Source organism: Fukomys damarensis, unplaced genomic scaffold (assembly GCF_012274545.1).
Source record: "Fukomys damarensis isolate Sample0158 unplaced genomic scaffold, DMR_v1.0_HiC HiC_scaffold_30, whole genome shotgun sequence".
Taxonomy (NCBI): domain Eukaryota; kingdom Metazoa; phylum Chordata; class Mammalia; order Rodentia; family Bathyergidae; genus Fukomys; species Fukomys damarensis.
In genome coordinates, this window is record NW_022900942.1 from 36,849,922 (window position 1) to 36,870,517 (window position 20,596).

General features: G+C 35.8%; 1 protein-coding gene across 1 annotated transcript in view; it reads left to right on the forward strand.

The window, feature by feature from the left end:
* The first annotated feature begins 369 nt into the window (after positions 1 to 369).
* Smad2 (SMAD family member 2) overlaps positions 370 to 20,596 on the forward strand; it is a 97,023-nt gene continuing 76,796 nt past the window's right edge. The window contains exon 1 of the mRNA XM_033757348.1: positions 370 to 412. The gene's annotated coding sequence lies outside the window, so the exon portion shown is untranslated. The remainder of the gene's footprint in view (positions 413 to 20,596) is intronic.

The following is a 20,596-nucleotide window of genomic DNA, read 5'->3' on the forward strand; positions in this document are numbered from 1 at the left end:
GTCTCTTTGCACATTACCCATCATTCTCCACAGGGCCAGTTTAGATTTACGTTTGGCAGTGTCTTTAGTAGTTTAAAACTTTCAAAACAACATGGTGGGGCTGGGGATTTAGCTCAGTGGTTCATTGGCCTGCCTTGCAAGTGCAAGGACCCGAGTTCAATCCCCGCTACAAAACAGAAAACAAAAAACATGGTAAGAACTGAGAAATCTGTTTTTTAAAATTATTGGGTTTTATGTGTTTTAACACATTCCTATTCTGGTTACTAGTGATTTCTTTGGGTAACATAGTTGTGAACTTGAGGTTATCAGTGGTGCTGCTTTTTTTCTACTTAGAGAAAAAATGTAAGACTAATTTTATATTCTTTCCAGGGGGAATCCACTGGTCTGGTGAAGTGTTGCCATTGTATTTCAGGTATTTTATGTTGTATCTAACCTTGCGTTTGAAATAAAAATTCATATATGTATTTGGGCAATATTCTATTTTTCTACAATTTGAGATATTTGAGAAATTTCCCTTCATACCTTTAAACAATCTGTATTTAGTTGCTTCCTCTGTTTTCAACTTTAGCTTTCAGTTTTTGCTAGTCTTTCATATTTCCCTTCCCACTGCCCTTCCAGATGCATTGCCAAGTCTAGCAGTCTTTTCCCCCATGATCACTTTTCTTCTTGTAACCGCCCCCACTTTGTGTTTGTTTGAGACAGAGTCTCCCTGTGTGATTCTGGCTGGCCTTGAACTCACTTTGTAGTCTAGGCTGGCCAGCAGTCCAAGTACTGGGATTACAGGCATGTGCCACCACGCCCAGCTTTCATCTAAATTTCTTAGTCATACAAACAGATGGTTGAAACAGACACAGATAAGGCCCATTCCTCCTACAGCAACCAAATAGAAATGCTGACTAAGATACAGGACAAGCTTTTGCTTATGTGCATAGTTGAGAGAAATATATAGAGTTGTGCGCACATGCCATTCCAGGTACTAGGAGAAAATTAAGTCCATGGTAATAAAAAGCTGGCCTTGGAATTTACTGGAGGAAGAATTCAGTAGCTGGTGATAAGGTGGTAATACTTTTCAAGGAAAGGAGATGGAACTCTGGGAATTGTATTTTTAAAAATAGAAACTTTTCTGGTATCATTGAAACATCTGTTTCTGGGGGGAAAAAAGCCTCAAACATCTCTACAGTGGAACTAGAAAATAACCGCTAATTTTTGGATGTGTTTAAATATCACAGGGTTAGAAAATAAGTTAAAAAAAATACAAATCTACAGCTGGGTGCGGAATGGTGGGTTTTGTGTAGGTCATGTGTTATAATTTGAAATTCGAACACTGCAGTGAAAAGTCTCTGCCAGCCTGAATTTTGCCACCTATTTGCAAGTAGTGTTACTAGGTTTTTATATATTGTTCATATGTAAGCAACTTTTTGTATGTATTATTACCTTTTTAGTATAAGTGGTCATATATTTTACTTAAAAGTATTATGTCAGTTCATAATGAGTGTCTTTTTTTCTTTGGGTTGTCTGTTTTGTCTTTACCTATTTCCCAGATCTTTATTGGTGTACTTTTAGGTTTTTTCCAAGCTTGTGGTATTAAAAACAGTGTTGCAGCAGATAACTTTATCATTTTCCAGCTGTGTAAGTAGAGTAGGTCAAAGAATATCTATATTTATAATTTATTTTAGAGAAAGTACTTTATTCATTTTTTGAATAGATAATACTGCATATATGTATAGTACAAATTCAAGAGGAACAAAAAAGAAAATAATGAAAATTGAGTTCTCTGAAGTCTCTGCCTGTTCTTCTGCTTTCCAGGAATGTAATTACTATTACTAGCTTCTTGTGTGTTCTAGAGCTGCTCTGAGCAGTATGATAGTCTCTAGCCACATGTGGCTGTTGAACACTTGAAATGTAACTGGTCTGAACTGATATTAGGTTTCTGAGAATACAAAAAAGAGATTGTAAAAGTCTCAATATCTTAATATAGATCCTATAGTGAAATATTTTGGCTATATTGGATTACATTTCTTAAATTATTAATTTTATCTTTTTATTACAATGTACTGTCTCAGAAATTCATATGTTGAAATCTTAACTCCCAGTAGATTAGGAAATGTGGCTTTTGGGAGGTAATTAGAGCCTAAATATGGAGACTACATAAGTGGGATAGAGCCCTTTAAGAGAGACCCCATGGGGTTCTCTTGCCCTCCCTCCTGCCTGTGAAGATAGGATTGAAAAGCAGCAGTCTCTACCTGGGTAAGGGCCTCATCAGAACCCACTATAATCCTTGTCTTAGACATATAGCCTTCAGAATTGTGAGAAATTTCTGTTGTTTAGAAGATATCCAGTCTTTGGTAATTTATTGTAGCAGCCTGAACTAAGTCAGGCATATCTGTTTTACCCCTTTAATGTGATTAATAGAAAATTTACAATTATGTATGTGGTTAGAATCCACTCTATTGGGTATACCTCTGGTCTAAAGAAATTACATGCATATATAAATAAGATGAACCAATTTTCCTCTTACTCAGGCAAACATGTTTTCATTTGCATTGTAATCTGTGCTTCCTAAGATGTTGGTTAACAGAGAAGTACCAGGCTGTATCTAGTACTCCTCACCCAGTTATATACTTTTTTCCCATGTGTTTATCATTATCATCACTGTGGGTCTTATCAGTGAAAGTGATGCTTCCATTGATTTTTACAGTATTTGCTCACTTTGGAAAGAAGCCTAGCATTATTCATCGTTCTGTGTTTTTGATCCTGCTACAATTTGGGCTGGGTGCTGCTCTCTTTAATATAGAACAGTCATGCTGGGATACCCTTTGACTATCATGCTATAGATTTCCTTCATTTTCTTCTTTGTTAGATCTCCTATTATCTCGGTTTTTTTTTTTTTGTTTGTTTTTTTGGTATGGGGGGGGTCACACTCAGGACCTTGCACTTGTGAGCCAGGAGGTGAGGCAGGCGGTGGCACCACCGAGCTAAATCCCTGGCCCCTCAGTCGTTTCTTTTGATGAAACATCTCTTTCAAGACCTTCCTTAGAGGGGCTAAAATTTGGAGGTATCACATGTTTGAAAATGCCTTTATTTTATGCTAGGTGGTTAATAGAATTTAGATTGAAAGTAATTTCTTTTTCAGAATTATGGAGGCATTGCTATATTAACTGCACTTACAGTATTACCCTTGAGAAAATCAAAGCCATTCAGAATAATTTCTTTATGATATGTTTTTTTTTCCCCTCCCTGAACACTTTGGCTCTTCCTTTGTCCTCAGCATTCTAAGGTTTCATTGTCACCAGCCTTGATGTTGGTTGGGGGTTCATCCATTGTATTGGGTAACTCCTGTCTTTCAGGAGATTTTCCTTGATTTCTTTTTTTTTTTTTTTTTCAACTCTCATACTTGCCAATATCTGCCTTTGTGGAACTTCTTTTTGGTTATTAGACCCCAGAACTGGTCCTTCAGTTTTCTTTATGTTTTTCTATTGCATCTTTCTTTTCCTCTTTGTGGGAGATTTCCTCTACTTTGTCTTCTACCTCCTTTATTGCTTTTTGTTTTCCCCCCTATTTCTGCTATGCAGTAAGCTTTCTTGTTCTACTACTTGTTGCTGTTCCCTCCTACACCATGCTACGCTTTCTTCATTGTTATATCTTCTCTTACTGCTTGGGTTGTTTTAATGACTAAAAAATATTTTCCCCTTTGTGTAGTCTGTTTTCTTGAAGCAGAATTTTTGTTTTTATGTGCCATTTTTCCTTAGATAATTAATCAAAATAATCCTTGACTGAGGTAGGGGTCTGAAAAGCTAGATGGATGAGGCTTATCTCCTTTTAGTTTCACTGTTACAGGGATCTGAATGAGCTATTTATCAATATTATATTAGTGTCTATATGTCTTCTGGATTAGTCAGTTACCAACTAACCAGTAGAAGGTCTGGCTGGCATGCTAGTATTTGGGAGCCAAACTCCAGTAGAAGAACAGTGTAGGGGAATCTATTAGAATACAGTGTTTGTATTTATGTAGTGTTCTCATCTTTTTTTTTTTTTTTTTTTTTCAGTACGGGGGAACCAACTCAGGACCTTGTGCTTGTGAGGCAGGCATGGTGCCACTGAGCTAAATCCCCGGCCCTCGTTCTTACTGAGACCAAGACCATCACAATCTCCCAGTCCAGGGATACTGTTTTGTACTCTGCAGGGAATAAACATTAAGGCAGAGGGTAGTTTCACAGAGACGAGCAAGAGAGTGAGCAAATAAGCACACCCTCCTACCATCTAATTCCTTCTCAGATAGCTCTCACCTGACCCTGCCTCCTCTCTCTGACTCTGTTCCTGCTTGAATGGTTTTGTCAGTGGAAACCTTTTGAGGAGTCTGTTAACCATGTTTCAGCTTCCCCAATGGCTAGTATAAAGTTAGTATTCTGATTTGTTCACAGTTACTATTCATTCATTCCTAGCTGCCAGTATTTTGCTTCTGCTTTTTTCCTTACTAGCTGCATCTTAGGACAATCTTTTCTTTTTTAATTCTTGTATTATGGGTTTTGTTTTGTTTGAGATGGAATCTTGCTGTATTGTCCAGGCTGGTCTTGAATTTATGGGCTCAAGTGACTCCACTGCCTCAGCCTGTTGAGTGGCTGGGACAACGGGCGTGTGCCACCATGCCAGCTCTTTTATTATTTTTTTTAATCAAATTATTTTTTACTTTTGTGTCTTAAAATTTGTTTTTAATTAAAACTTTTTATCTGGACTTCAACCTGGGGCCTTTGCCCTGAGCCCCACAGCCCTTTATTTATTAATTTTAAAACAGGATCTTGCTGAGTTTCCCAGGCAGGGCTTGAACTTGGAATCTTCCTACCTCCGCCTCCCATATCTGGGATTACAAGGCTTTCATTACCATGCTTAGCTCCATTGTGCTTTTTATAGGGTGCTATCATCACTTGCAGACCACTGATGATCAAGGTTGCTGTTAAAACAATTTTAAGAGTAACTCTCTGTAGAATTTAAATAACATGTATAACTCCAAGTGAGCCTGGGTAAATGGCTAGAAATGAAAATTTGATCATTGTAAGATAGGGAAAGAGAAAAAAAAAGCAAAGAAAATACATAGGGATTAAAGAACATAAAGTAAGATGGTAAAAAATAAGTTTAAATATATTCATAAGCTGTAAAAAATAAGTTTAAATATATTCATAAGCTCAATATGGTTGTTTTTTTTTTTTTTTTAAATGTAGCCCAGCCTGGGCTCAACTCATGGTGATCCTCCTGCCACAGCCTCTTGAACGCTTGGATTACAGGAATGCACAACCATGCTCTGTGCAATATGTAATTTTTGGATTAAACTTGTTGGTTGGAGAATGAAAATTTTTTAAAAATGTGACTAAAATTTTTTTATTAATTTATATAGGTAGAATGTCCCTTACCTGAAATGACTGGGACCAGTAGCATATTGGACTTTTTATGAGGTTCGAAATATATGTATATCTGTAATAAGAGTAGAGATGGAACCAAAGTCTAAATAAAAAGTCATTTATCTTTCATATACATCTTATACACATATCTAAAGGTTATTTTATGCAGTATTTTCCTCACACTTGCATTTTTACTGTGTTGTGACACATGAGGTCAAGTGTGGAATTTTGCATTTTTGTTGTCATGTTGGTGCTCAGAGTTTCAGATTTTGGAGCATTGTGAGTTTTCATTTTAGGGAGGCTCAATCTTTAGATACACCCCTTAAAGTATGAGCTCATTGCATAAGCCTTGGGTTCGGTCCCCAGTGTTGCACCAAAAACAAAAAACAAGCAGATGTGTTGATATAATTTAAAAGTAATTGAAAAAGATAACTAGGCATAATCTTTAAGGTAAGACAGAATTATAATCTGTAAGGTAAGACAGAATTATAAAGACTAATAAGCAAATCTGTAATCATGGAAATGTTAGCACACTTCAGTAGTTTTAAGAAAAGGTAAAGAAATTAAAAGGGGACTGGGGTAGACTCTGAGTTCAATCCCTGCTCCCTCACCCCCAAGGACAAATTATAAGGTAGACTAGATTGAAGAGTATAATTAGCACGTACCCAGTAATCACTGGAGATAGATTCTTTTCAAGTACTCATGGAATTTTGCAAAAATTGATTTTGTGTTAGACATCAAAGCATATGCTGACAAATTATATACCTTACAAATCACATCCTTAGACTGAAGTGCAATTAAGTTAGTAACCTAACTGGAGGATAGCAGCAATCATCTCCAAATCCACAGCTGTATAGTAAAATACATATTTCTAAAGCTATGTGATGGGGAGCAACTCCAATGAAAATTAGAAAATATTTAGACTTGAATAATGAAAGTACTACGTATCAGAACTGGGATAGTTCTGAGGATTTTGTTCAGCAGTAAAGCACTTGCCTAGCATGTACAAGGCCCTGGGTTTGATCTCCAGTACTGCCCTCCCAAAATACACTAGGGCACAACTACACTGCCTTTGCTTATGTAAGAAGTTTAGATCCTTAAACATTTGTTCATAAATATGAAAAGCAATGGGCTGTTTATTGCGTTAGAAAAAAGTATTTAGATTGCAATGTTAGAAAAAGGAAATAATAGAATAGTTATTTTAAAAAGCAGATGATAGGTCAGTTATACCAAAAGTGCTAAATTGAAAAGACTTGGGCCAGGGATTTAGCTCAGCGGTGCTGTGCCTGCCTGACAAGCACAAGGTCCTGAGTTAAAAAAAGAAAAAGAAAAGGCTTAAGTTTGCCAAGATTGATAGAGAAAAAGAAGGTACAAATGTATTAGAATGGAAATGAGGGTATAGCTACAGATAAATTGAAATTTTTTTAAAACAATAGTGTGAACAGCTTTATTTCTTTAAATTTGGAGTCCGGTAAAGTGGATGATTTCTAGCAAAATAAATGACCAAAATTGGTTTAATAATTAGAAACTTGACTACATGTGAACTTAAATTCATACTTAGAAATCTGTGTACATCAAAATACAGTTAGTACCAAAAAACAAACAAAAAAACAATTAAAAATCCCAAACAAAACAAAGTGAAATTCCCAGATGGGCAAGTACTAGCAAACATGAGGAATCCGTTATTCCAATCTTAGACAGAATGTTAAAACAACAGAAAAAAATTATTTTGCGAGGCTACCATAATCTTGATAACCCACCCAGTGGGCATTAAAAATGGAAATAGAGGTCACAGCTCACTAATGAATATGGCAGTAAAAATTGTAGGTAAAATGTTACTATCATTAACTCAAACTAAAAGTACCATGACTAATTAGCAGTTGTCTCTGGAATGTTAGGGTGATTAAATATTAGAAAACCTGCAAATAAAATTCATCACATTAACACTTAGGAGAAACAACAATGATAATCTTGATGGATGATGAGAGCAAAAGCATATGGTAGAATTCAGTACTTGTTCATAACAAAAATTCTTTGAAAACTCGGAATGGAAGATAATTTATTAAAAGGCTGCTTACAGTGTAATTCCACTTAACACAGATTTTTAGAATAGATAAAATTAATACTAGATGTTAAAATCAAATTCGTACTTGCATGGAATGGAATTGTAGGGTTGACTGAAAAAGGATACAAGGGAACCTTCTGTAATGATGGAGACTCTGTTTTGATTGGAATAGGTGTTATAGGGATGTAAAATTTGTCAAGATTCATCATACCCCATACTTAACATTTGTGCTATTTATTGTAAGTTCTACTTCAAAATTAATGTATGAAAGCTAATACATTTGTGTACCAGCAATAGATTAATTTAAAATAAATGTCATTTCAAATGGCAACACAAACTGTAAAATACATAGAAAACAAAAGTGGAACCTTACTGGAGAAAAATTTTAATACACATATAATGAAATTATAAGGAGAGATGCATCAAAATGCAAAGTCAATGTTAAAAACGCCAGGTGTGGTGTACACCTCTGATCCCAGCACTTGGGAGGCTGAGGATTATAGTTTTAAGGCCAATCTGGGCTACATAGTAAGACTTACTTCAAAACAAAAACAGAAAAAAAAAAGCTGCACGTGGTGACCTATGCCTGTGTCCTAGCCCTCTGGGAGACCGAGGCAGGAGTATCCCAGGTTCAAGCCAAGCCTGGGCAACTTAGTGACATAGTGAGTCCTCATCTTAAAATAAATTTCAGAACAATCTGGGGGTGAAGCTCGGGGTAGTCTTCAATCTCCAGAACCACAAAGCATAAATACAAAGCATCAAAACTGGGATGAAAGACCTCTATAATGGAAATTACAGAATAGTGAATAAAGAAATTGAAGGTATTACAAAATGAGATCTCCCTTGTTCATGGATAGGCAGAATTTGCTCCCTATTAAAATACCAACAACATTCTTCACAGAACTAGGAAAAAAAAAAAACAATACTGAAGTGCATATGGACACACAAAAGACCTAGAATAGCCAAAGCAATCTTGAGCAAAAAGAATGTTGGAGGCCTCATGATATCTGATTTCAACATATACTGTAAAGCTATAGTAAAACAACAATATTGTCACAAAAACCAGTGTAATAGAACACAACACAGGGAAAGAAACACCTCCAGCCATTTGATTTAATGAAAAAGGCTAAAAACATGGGAGAAAAGACAGCCTCTTTAACAAATGGTGTTGGAAAAACTGGGTATCCACATGAAGATTAAAACTGGATCTCTATCTCCCACCCTGTACTAAAAATCAGAATAGATCTAAGAACAGAAACTTTGAAAATGCTAGGAGAAAACAGGAGAAACAGTAGAAGCCATTGGCACAGGCAAAGATATCCTGAATAGGACTCCAGTAGCTCATTAAACTGTTGAGAATCAACAAATGGGATTTTATCAATTTAAGAAACTCCTGCAGAGCAAAAGAAACAATGAAATGGGAGAAAATCTTTGCTAGTTATTCTGAGAGAAAATATGTAGAATTTATAAAAACTCAAAAAAACAACATCAAATAGACCAATCCATATATTGGCAATGGAATTGAACAGAGACTTCTCAAAAGAACAAGAAGTACCAAAGGCCAATTAGGTATATAAAAAATGTCTAACATCTTTAGCTGTTAGATAAATGTAAGTCAAAACTGCATTGAAATTTCATCTTACCCAGTCAGAATGGCTGTCGTTGAGAATACAAAAAAACAGCGCTGGTAATAATGAGGGGGAAGAAGGAATCTTCTGCTCTTCTGATGTAAATGGGCATTAGTATAGCCACTGTGGAAATCAGGATGATGGTTCCTCAAAAACTAAAAGTAGTACTACCATATGATCGAGCTATACCACTTCTTCATCTATAATTGAAGGAATTAAAGTCATACTATAGATAGATACCTGCCTACCTATGTTAATTACAACACAATTCATAGTAGTCAAGACATGGAATTAGCCTAGGTGCCCACCAGCGATGAATGGATAAAGAAAACATACAGTGGAATATTATTTAGCCATAAAGAACAAAATATGCCATTTATTGGAAAATGAATGGAACTGGAGAGAATCACATTAAGCACAATTAGCTAAACTCAAAGACAAATATTAACATGTTTTCCCTAATCAGATGACATGAAAGTAGAAGGGAGACTGAGGAAAGCAATATGGAATAATTGTTATAGAGATGAAAAAAAATTACTGCGATCATATTGATAATCACATTATTGATGTTACTGACAATTTGAGGTAAAAGATGTCCACTATTGAGTGAAGTGGCAGGTTACAGTTAGTAAAATGTCATTGCCAAATTTTAAATTTAAAAGTGGATTTACATATAGAAAGATCCTGAAATCGTCTGGACTGGTGTTTGCTTAACTAATTAAATCTGTCTCGGAGTAGGATGCTGAGCAGATTGGTTTTTGTCCAAGAATATTTTCTGACTTGTGTTGTATAAAGTGTTTTTAAGTGCGAGGATTGCTGTAAGTATGTGAGGTGACAAATGTTAATTCGCTTGTAATATTTCACAGTGTATACTTCAAAAATCATATTGTACACCTTATTATGATTTTGTGAATTATACTTACAAGTTGAGAGATGCTTGGGTTTATTGGAATATACAGTGTCTTACTGATACCAATTTTCTTCCACTTTAAGTTGTCATTCCAGTTAAAATCCCAGCAAATAAAACAATTCACTTTGTCAGACACCAGGGCTTAGTATATACATTTAGTGGTTAAGATGTGCTGGTATTTACCTCAGGTAATGACTATTGGAAGAAAATGAGAGTCCAGAAACACAAGTAGCAACATAAATTGGCAGGGAAAAGTTTTAGTACATAGTGCTGGAATACTTGATTATCTGTTGGGGTGTTGAGGGATACTTCTTATGTATAAAAATAAATTTTAAGTAAATTAGATAATTATAGGTGGAAAGCAAAGTGGACTGGCTTTAAAGTACAGGGAAAGATGTTGAAGAAAATTGTTTAAGAAGTCATGTAGATTTAAAATGATAAATTTGAACACAAGTGAAATATTGAAGTGTAAGAAAGGCCATCAGAAGTCACTTGCTGACTGAAGATACATGCAACATGTGAGACAAAAGATTAGTATCGAGAATATATAAATAATTGCTGTGGGATAAGGAAAAGAGTGGTGATTATGAACAAGCAGTTTACAAGAATGTCTTGAAAAGCGAGTAACTGAAAATAGACTCAGGTTCCTTAGTGATCTAGGAATTAATTGCAAATATCAGCAATTCCTCATATTAAGCTCATCCTACTGGCCAAAAATAGACCAGATAATAGCCAGTGATACTGGTTAAATCAAGAACCTGTGGTTTCCTCGTGAAAATGACAATCAGTACAACAATATTGGCAGTACTGGGTAAAGGTGTATATATGTGTGTTCTCTGGAGCATTTCTCCTCATTGGTGCATGTTCTAAAACTGTGGTTTTCTTAACTGTTTTTGGTAGACTTTTAGAAGGATATACATTTAACATGTGACAGAAACTGAATTAAAGTGTTTTCTCTTTTGTTGCTTTTAACAGATTATGTTTCTACATTGAGCTGCTCACTAATGAGCTATGTCCCTTCGTTTAGAGAAATAGCAGGGTATATATAACATACTGGGAAATGTCTCAGTTCTGAGAATGTGTTTATACATTAGATTGTAATGTAAATGTGTTTCTCACTCAGGGGTTCTTTTGGTTAAGAAGTTTGAAAGTTGCCTTCACTAGAACAGCTTTCACATAGTCTAAACATGCCAGACTATTCATGCTGACTTGTAAGAGTGGAAAACTGGAAATCTAAATATGCAGTCATTGAGAGAAGAATGGACAGTAGTCATACGATGGACTGTTATATGTCAGCTAAATTGAGTGAACTAGGATTTAAGATTATATATAAACCAAGACTTGTCATGTAGAGGTACAAGATCCCAACAATGAATGTAACTGTACTGTATCCCTAAAATGTACCAATAAACTCAAAGCTGAAAAAAAAAAGATTATGTATAAACATTGGTAGTTACGCTAAATGAAGAAAGTAAGTTGACATGAACAGTATAATTACTCATACAAGTTTATAAAGTATACAAAACTATTATTTGGATATAGTATGAAGGAAAATTGTTCAGTGGCAGTGTCAAAAATTATGGTAGTGGTTATCTCTGAGAAACAAATGAGAAGGAAATGAGGTCATTTAGCTATACATAGGGACTTTAGCTGTGTTTTATCGTGTCGTCCTACATCTGATCAAGTACTGGCAGTATTTGATACCTGGGTGGAAGGACAAGGATGTTCAATATAGTACTTTCGTTTGTTTGTATGATGGGCATACTTAATATTTATTTAGAATCCAGAGCCTTGAACATGCTAAACATGTGCTGTACCACCAACCACCCCCCCCCCCTTTTTGGTACCAGGGATCAAACTCAGGACCTTGTGCTTGTGAGGCAGGCGGTGAAACCAGAGCTAAATCCCCAGCTGAATCCCTCCTTCTTTTTCTAAAAAACAAAACAAAACAAAACAAAAAACCATCCCTTTCACAGTAAAAGCCAACATACCTGGAGGAATAAATTTAACCAGACGTATAAGACCTTAATGGAAAAAAATTATAGAACTTCTTGGTGAATGTTGAGTCCAAAAGAAATATCACATTATCATAATAGGAACAGTTGATGTTACAGATAGGTTCTGTAGAAATGAATATAAATTTATTGCACTTCCAATTAAAATCTTAAAAGGTTTTTGTGGAGCCTGTCATGTTAAACTTAAAATAATCAACCATAACAAATTTGAAAAATTGGGAGAGTAAGGAGTTCACCCTGGCAAATACCAAAACTAAGTAGAAAGCAGTAGTAATTAAGATTCTGTAATACTAGTTGGTGTTAAATTTGAACAAATATATCACTGACCAGAATATCCCACAATCAGACGTTTGTTCAATAGGGATTCAATATGTGACAGGAGTCGCATTATGAATTATTACAAAATAAATTTTAATGAACAGTGTTGATAAAATAGGATCTTTATGGTAAAAGGTTAGATTACTGTGTTACCCCATAAAAGCAAATTTCAAACATATTAGAAACCTACATATAGAAAATAAAATGTCTATGAGACTATCCAGAGGGGTTCCTCTGTATAATAAAAAGAGTACTTCTTTGTGCTTCAGATTCTTCATTTGTGAATAGTAGCCATCCCACTTTGTTTTGTTGGTTTGTTTGTTTGCTGTTGTCCTTGTTGTACTGAAGATTGGACCCAGGGCTTCACACTAGGTAAATGCTGTACTACACTTTTATACTTGTAGAAATGATATAACTGAGGGCCGGAGATTTAGCTCAGTGGTTCTGCTGCCTGCCTTGTAAGCACAAGGACTTGAGTTTGATCCCTGGTTCCAAAAAGAAAGAAATGCTATAACCTTTTTTTTTTTTTTGAGACAGGGTCTTGCTAAGTTGCCCAGGCTGGCCTTGCTTGTATTTGCAATCTTTTGCTTCAGCCTTTCTTGTAGCTGGAATTATGGTGTGTGTTTTTGCGTCTAACCTCCACATATTAAGATTCAGTAAATCGGGCCAGGGATTTAGCTCAGTGGCGCCGCACCTGCTTTGAAGTGCAAGGTCTTGAGTTCAATTCCTGGAACCAGGGGGGAAAAAGATTCAATAAATTTATGCTTACTGTACTCTTAGAATAAAGCATTCAGTAAATATTTCCAATATTACTATATTGGTGGTGATGGTGGGGAGAACAGAATGAGATGTATTTAAAAAGAAGCAAAGGGGTATCAAAATATTTTAAATAAAAATGTAAATTTGTGTATTCCAAAGATAACATCAGAAAAAGGATTTGGGGATTGTTTTAAAATGCATATTAACTGATAGTGTTTATATAAGAATAAAAACAGGCTACACAGTTGAAGGCTGCAGAGAATATAAAGTTAGTAAAAGCTTTCAGAGAATGCTATTTGTAAAAGTGTTACAGTTATTAATAACTTGAAGGTCTTATTTCCTAGAAATTCAGGATAATCAGACCTCTTACCTAATTGAAACTTTCCAGTGACTGATCTTAGAATCCCACTTTTACTAAGGTATCATTTGATAGGCTTTCTTATTCAGCAGTAAAGATACAATCTTTTGGTTCTTTTGAAACCTGTGTTATATAAATATCACTTATTGCTGGTATTAGAAGCAATTAACATCTAAACTTAGTTTTTATTTCTTGCATATGTTGAAGGAAAAAAAATCAGTATGCTTCATGATGCACAAGTGAAGTAAATCTATAAATGACTCATTCATATTTTGATTACAATTTGATTATAAATCCAGTTTTTTTGAAAAAATTTGTCTTTCAGCTCATAACATTGCTGTCTCTTCCTTGTCCACCTATATCCAGTCTATTTACATTTGGAACAATGGCTAAATATAATTTAGTTAATTCAAGCTGAACCAGTTGAATTTATTGTCAGTATTGCTGACAGATATTGTGACCTAATTTAAAAGTTGGTTAGAGATAATTGAATGTCAGCAAACCATAGTTATTTAAATAGGGTAAGTTAAGGTTGATAAATAAGTACTAACTTAATTCCAAATTGATCATAGTGATATTGTAAGAAGTAGAACACTGAAATCACATGACAGTACCACGTCCATGTGGGTACCATTCATATCATCCAGAATAGGTTAAACTGAAGGTGCTTTCATTTCCATGAATGAAAAAGTTTAAACCTTTAGAGAACCCTTTGAATCTCCAAGAATATATTTCAATTCCTAGGAAACATTTCTCATCTAATAAAAGAGTAACAGAATCCCCTCAGATTTGTCCTAGTACCAAGAATCCTTTTTCTTTTTTTACTGGTTATACAAAAGTTTAATTTTTACTTTTAGACTAAGTTCTGTGGATGGAATAATTGAGCCAAAAGCATAGGCACTTTTAGGTAAATTCTTTTTATAGTTTGCTTTTTCTGTCAGTTTTTCACAGAGGAACAGGGAATCTCTCACTATTTCCCCAAGATAATTTTTTTCTAAGGATAAACATTCCTCAGAAACCAAGTCTAGGGCCTGGCCACTCTGCTTATCTTCAAGATATCATTGCCTGCTCCCTTGGGCATGCTCTTATTTTTGGATTTAACTAGCCTCCCTCCTGAGTCTGCTGTATCTCATGCTGCCATCCTAGCCATGGCATGGACACAGCTATTTACATAAGAGCATGTGTAAAACTGATCTTATATCTTTAACTTTCAGAATTGCTGCTGTGTCTGCATTCCAAATAATGATGAATATACTCTTACCCCCTGCTGTTGCAGTGTGTAGCTTTAGTCTATACCTTTGAAACCTACTTTCCCCTCTAGTCATTAAGATATGTGAATTGTCTCTGAAATAACTGAATTAATACTCCCATCATGGGCACTGACTTCTTTCTTCAGCTTTTTGATCTGGGCTGGCCTTATTTGCCCCTCATCTACCACAGTGCTTCCCGTACTCCATATTCTAGTGATAACCTAAATATTTTTATAGCTTTTAAAACATTTCCTGTCTTTAGAAAATATGCTGAACTTTCTGCTTAGTGTGTACACAGTGTGCACGCCGCTCACCCCCAGCCACCAGACTTAGGCTCTGGTGTCATTTTTGTGATCCTCTCCCTTCTAAAGATTGCATTATGTTCTCTGTGCTTAGGAAAAGACTGTCAGAGGATGCTATATAGTTGATTCCCCCAGAACACCCTTGGTGGGCACAGAGTAAGAATTCAGCAGAAGTCAGAAGTGTTCATATGAACCTTTTACTGCCCAATACTCTCAGGCTTTTTATTGGTAGATTATCCTTATATTATTGCAGTGCTTATATATTTTTCCCCAGAGCATACCAAGGATTCTATCAGTTTGTCATTGTTGCTTAAATTGCCATATAGTTCCTTAACTTAGCAAACCTTATTTATCCACTGTTTTTCTATATTGCTAAAGAAAGTCACATAATCCTGTTTTTGGCTCCTTTCACATTTTTAGTGTCTAAACTATAGCAGGACTTTCAGTGCCATCAGTACAACAGTTATGTGGATTATGTATATCTGTAAAAAGAGGCCGGTGGCCAAAATGGTGGAATTTATATTGTTGTTTCTTTTGGGGAGACTTTTGGAAGGTTCCTTTTTGTTGTTGTTGTTGTTTATTTGTTTGAGACAGGTTCTTGCCATGTAGTTCAGAACAGCCTTGCACTCACTGTGTAGCCCAGGCTGGTAGTTTTCCTGCCTCAGCCTCCCAAATGCTGGGATTACAGATGTGTGCCACCAGCCCTTCCATGGCTTGGAAGGTTCTTGAATTGAGCTTTTCCCCTTTTGAGGTGAGTGAATATGATTAATTAGATTTTTACCATTATTTTAAAATAATGCCAAGTTCTTAGTATCTTTAGTTGGTAGACCATTTTTGAGAATGGCCTTTGAGAATCCAATGTCCTCTTTTGAGATTATACTTAACATTTCTTTTTGCATCTCTGTTATACCAAATATACTATGTCTCAGATTAGTTTTCAGTTGGTTGGCATTTGGGCCCTCAAGTTTTGTCCTCATAATAAAAGAAATTTAATAGTGAAAGAAATACCCTTCTTGCCTTAGTTCTATCCTCAATTTGTCTCCATGCATTTGTGAAGCCTACCTACAAGTAGTGGGCGGATGCCTATGTCTTTTGAAAAAAATTGCAGCCTCCTTCCTCTAGTCAGGTTACATTAGCATATTGAAGATTTTGAGAAGTTAAGAAATCTATTTAACTTTATTTAGGAACTTCTTAATGTATTTCTCCAGATAGTTTTTTCAGTTGTAATTTACATCTGATGAAATGCACAAACTTTAAATATGCAGTTTTATGAATTTTAATAGTTGTATACTCGCTTGTCTCAGTACTACAAAAAGGAACTTTGTATCTGCATTTCCATTCCTTTCCTCAATGCTTCTGAGACAGTTTTCCTCCTATCACTATTACTTTTGCCTGTTGTGGGAAATCATAAATGGAATCTGCCTATCATGTTCAGCATGTTTTTGAGATTCATCCATGTTGTGTATAAGGAGCTCATTAATTTTATTTCTGAGTAGTATTCCTGTGTATGAATATACTTTTAAAATGTTTTCTTTTTGATGTTTTGGCTGTTTACAGTTTGGGACTTTTATGAATATGGCTGCTATGGGCATTCATGTATGTATGCTTTTGTGGACAAGTTTTCATTTTTCTCGACTGTGTATCTGGAACTAAATGGTTGTGATATATGTAGTCAATTGTTTGACTTTTTAGGAACTTGGTAGCTTTCCAAAGCTATTATATTATTTCACACTTAAATCTGTAGTGCATGAGAGTTCTTCTAGTTGTTCCATCAGATAGGGTAAACAATAGTCTGAAAGGATGTCCAGATCCTAATCCCCAGAACCTGGGAGTGTTATTTTATATGACAAAAGGCCTATATAGATCTAAGGATCTTGAGCTGGAAGATTATCCTGGATTACCTGGATGGGCCTTAAATGTACTTAAATGTAATCACAAGTGGGCTGGGGATTTGGCTCAGTGGTTCTGCCACCTGCCTCGCAAGTTCAAGGGAGTCAATCCCCGGCACCACCCCCCCCCATATACAAGTGTCCTTATTAGAAAGGGGTGGAGGGGGAGCTGGGTGTGGTGACACGTCTAATCCCAGGCTTCTGGAGGCGGAAGCTTGAGGATTTCCGTGAATTTGAGTCCAGGCTAGGCTGCATAGTGTGTTCAAGGCCAGCCTGAACCTACACATTGAGACTGTCTCAAAAAAGGGTTTGGGTGGAGGAAGTTTTAATAACAAAAGAGGAGATTGCAGTGTGACAATGGAAGCAGAAATTGGAGTGTTGTACTTTGGGAAGGGAAGAAGGGAGCACAACCAAGGAATGCAGGTAGGCTTTAAGAAGCTAAAAAAGACCAGGTAATGAACTTTTCCTTCCAAAATAACCCAACCAGTCCTGCTGATACTTTGACTTTATGCCATTGAAACTGATTTTGGTAGACTGGTGTTGTTTTAAAGGTATTAAGTTTGTGATAATTTGTTAGAGAAGCAGTGGGATTGTAATATAATTCCTGTCCTTACCAAAGTTTGTTGTCAGAAATTTTTTTTAGCTATTCTAGGTGGTTTGAAATACTATTGCATTGTGGTTTTAATTTACATTTTCCTAATGATTTGTGATAATAACACCTTTAAATATGCTTTTCTTTCATGAAATATTTGTCATGTCTTTTGTTCAGTTTTACAAAATTGAATTTTATCTTTTTCTTCGATTTGATTTTTTTTTATACATTCTAGCTTTGTACGTTCTTGTCCTATTGTAAAATTTTCCCTTGGTGTGTGACTTGCGTACTCATTTTTCAATGATGTCTTTTGGTAAGCATTTTTTATTTTGATGGTTTGCTGTATATAGATTTCTTTCATGCTTAGTGATTTGTGCATTTCAAAAATCATGAAAATATTCTGCGTTCAACAGGTTAAGATTCTGCTTTCCTGTTGAGGACAGTATGAGATATCATGATTTCACATTATTGAAAAGTTGTTAAAAATACGTTGGCTTGGTACCTTGGTGGAAAATGAGTTGACTGTATATGTGTAGGTCTGTTTCTGGGCTTCATCTTTATGTTCCTGTGATCTTTTCTTCTTGTACCTACTCTCTACTTTTTAAGAAGTTTTGACATAGGCAGTGTATGTCCAGTAATTTGCTTTTTTTCTTCAATATTATTCTACATCTCTCTTTTTGTTGTTGTTGTTTTCATGAATCCTAGCATTGTCTAATTTCTTCAAGAAACAAAACAAAAGTAATGTTGCCATAATTTTGATAGGGATTACATTGCATCCATACTCAAATTGGGAAGAATGCATACTTAAAAACCCAATTGACATTTGATCCTGGATGTTTGAGTTCTTCCTCATAGACTTTTTCTCTGTGTTTCAATTTGGACACTTTTATTTTGGTGTTTTCAAGTTCACTGCTCATTTCTGTCATACGTACCTAATCATTAATTTGATACTGTTTTTTTTTTTTTTCTTTTGTACAGTACTGGGCCTGGAATCCAGGGCCTTCACTGTGTGTGTGTATATGTGTGTGTGTGTGTGGTACCAGGGATTGAACTTGGGTCCTTGTGCTTGCAAGGCAGGCAGTGGAACCACTGAGCCAAATCCCTGGCCATTTTTTTTTTTGAGACAGTCTTGCTAAGCTGCCCAGGCTAGCCTGGAACTTGGGGTCCTCCTGCCTCAACCTCCCAGAGTGCTGAGACTATAGGCATGTCACCACACTTGGTTTGTACTTTTCATTTCTAGCATTTCCCTGTGATCTTCTTTTGTAGCTTAATGTCTGTGATGAATTTCCTATTTCATTATGCATGTACCTGTCTCTTCCATCAAATCTTTTAATGTTTTTATTATAGTTATTTTAAAGTCTGTGCCTGATAATTTCAACATGTAGCCCATCTCTGATCTGAGTGTATTAATAATTTCATCTTTTGACTGTTTACTCCCTGTTTAAAATTTTTTTTGATTGAGTGAACATTTGTATGAAAACAGACTGAAGCAAATATTACTTATGTTCAGGAAGTAGCCCATCATTTCTTATGTCATTCTGATAGAATGTGGAGCTAAGTGAATAGGATATGTAGTTGAACTACTTCTGAGCTTTTTTTAAAAACATACGTACATACAGGTATTTATCTATTATTTCAGACAGTGTTGTTATGTATGTAGTTCATGGTGGCCTATAACCTGCTGTGTATCCTAGGCTGGCCTTGTACTTGCGGTGGTCCTCCTGCCTCAGCCTCCAGAATGCTGGAATTCTAGGTGTGCACCACTGAGCCCAGCTTCGTTGCAGCTTTAGTTTGAGGAGTTGCAGAACCCCAGAGCAAGACTTTTTTTTCCCCTTTGTTTCTTAATTGCTAGCTTTCTGCCATTAGGATATTTCTCTACAGCCCATTTGGTCATTTTCAGGTTTTCTTTACTTTCCAGTCTTGCCCAATCTTTTGTATCTAGTGAGGTGACTTTCTACAGTACGTCCCAGGACGTCTGTAGTTCCTCTGCCTTGATAGTGCAATATCCAGGGTGTCTTGAGTGGCAGTTTTTCTTTCATCTGTAGTGCCCCACCCCAGTTTTTGGCTGCTAAATGCCTGCAGTCTTCTGGATTGATTTCAGTCATCTCTCCTTGTCCTTCCACTCTCTTTAGAAGGCAGATTCCCTGCATTTGGTGGTCTAATTTTAATTTTTTGAGTTCTTTATATATTCTAGATACTAGTCCTCTATTAGAAGAGACCTTGCAAACCACCCCCCCCATTTTGTAGGTTGTCTTCACTATTTCCTAGCAAGGGAAATAAATTTAGTATAATCCCATTTGTTGGTTCCTGATGTTTCTTGTGCAGCTGTGATTCTGTTCTGGAAATTTTGTTTCTGCCTGTCTTTGAGAGTTTCATCTATTTTATCTTCCAGCAGACTCAGTGTTTCTGTTTTAATATCTAGGTCTTTGATCCATTCTGATTTTTAGTACATGATGAGAGGGATGGGTCTAGATTCAGTCTTCTGTGTGTTTATAGCCAGCCAGTTTTCCCAGCACCATTTATTACAAGAGGCTATCTTTCCTCTAGTGTATATTTTTGGCCCCTTTGTCAAGATTAGATGTTGAGTGTATCTGGGTTTGTTTCTGCTTCTTCTCTTCTGTTTTGTTGATCCCTGTATCTGTTTCTGTGCCAGCACAATGCCTTTTTTTTTTTTTTTAAATCAGTGTAGCTTTGTAATATAACTTGAAATCTGGAATTGTGATGATGCTTCTGCTTTGCTCTTTTTACCCAGGATTACTTTTGCTATTTTGGGTCTCTTGGTTCCTTATGAATTTTAGCATTACTTTCTTTGGTTCTGTGAGGAATGCTCTTGGTATTTGGATTGGGATTACATTAAATCTATATTGATCTATATCAATTTTAGAAATAGGATCATTTTTGGATTCACTGCTGAATTTTACAAGACATTTAGAGAAGAACTACTACCATTACTCTTCAAACTTTTCAATGAAATTGAAAGAGAAGCTATACTTCCAAATTCATTCCTGGAAGCAAGTATCACTCTGATTCCCAAACCAGAGAAAGATACAACCAAAAAGGAGAACTACAGACCAATCTCCTTAATGAATATAGATGCAAAAATCCTTAATAAGATAC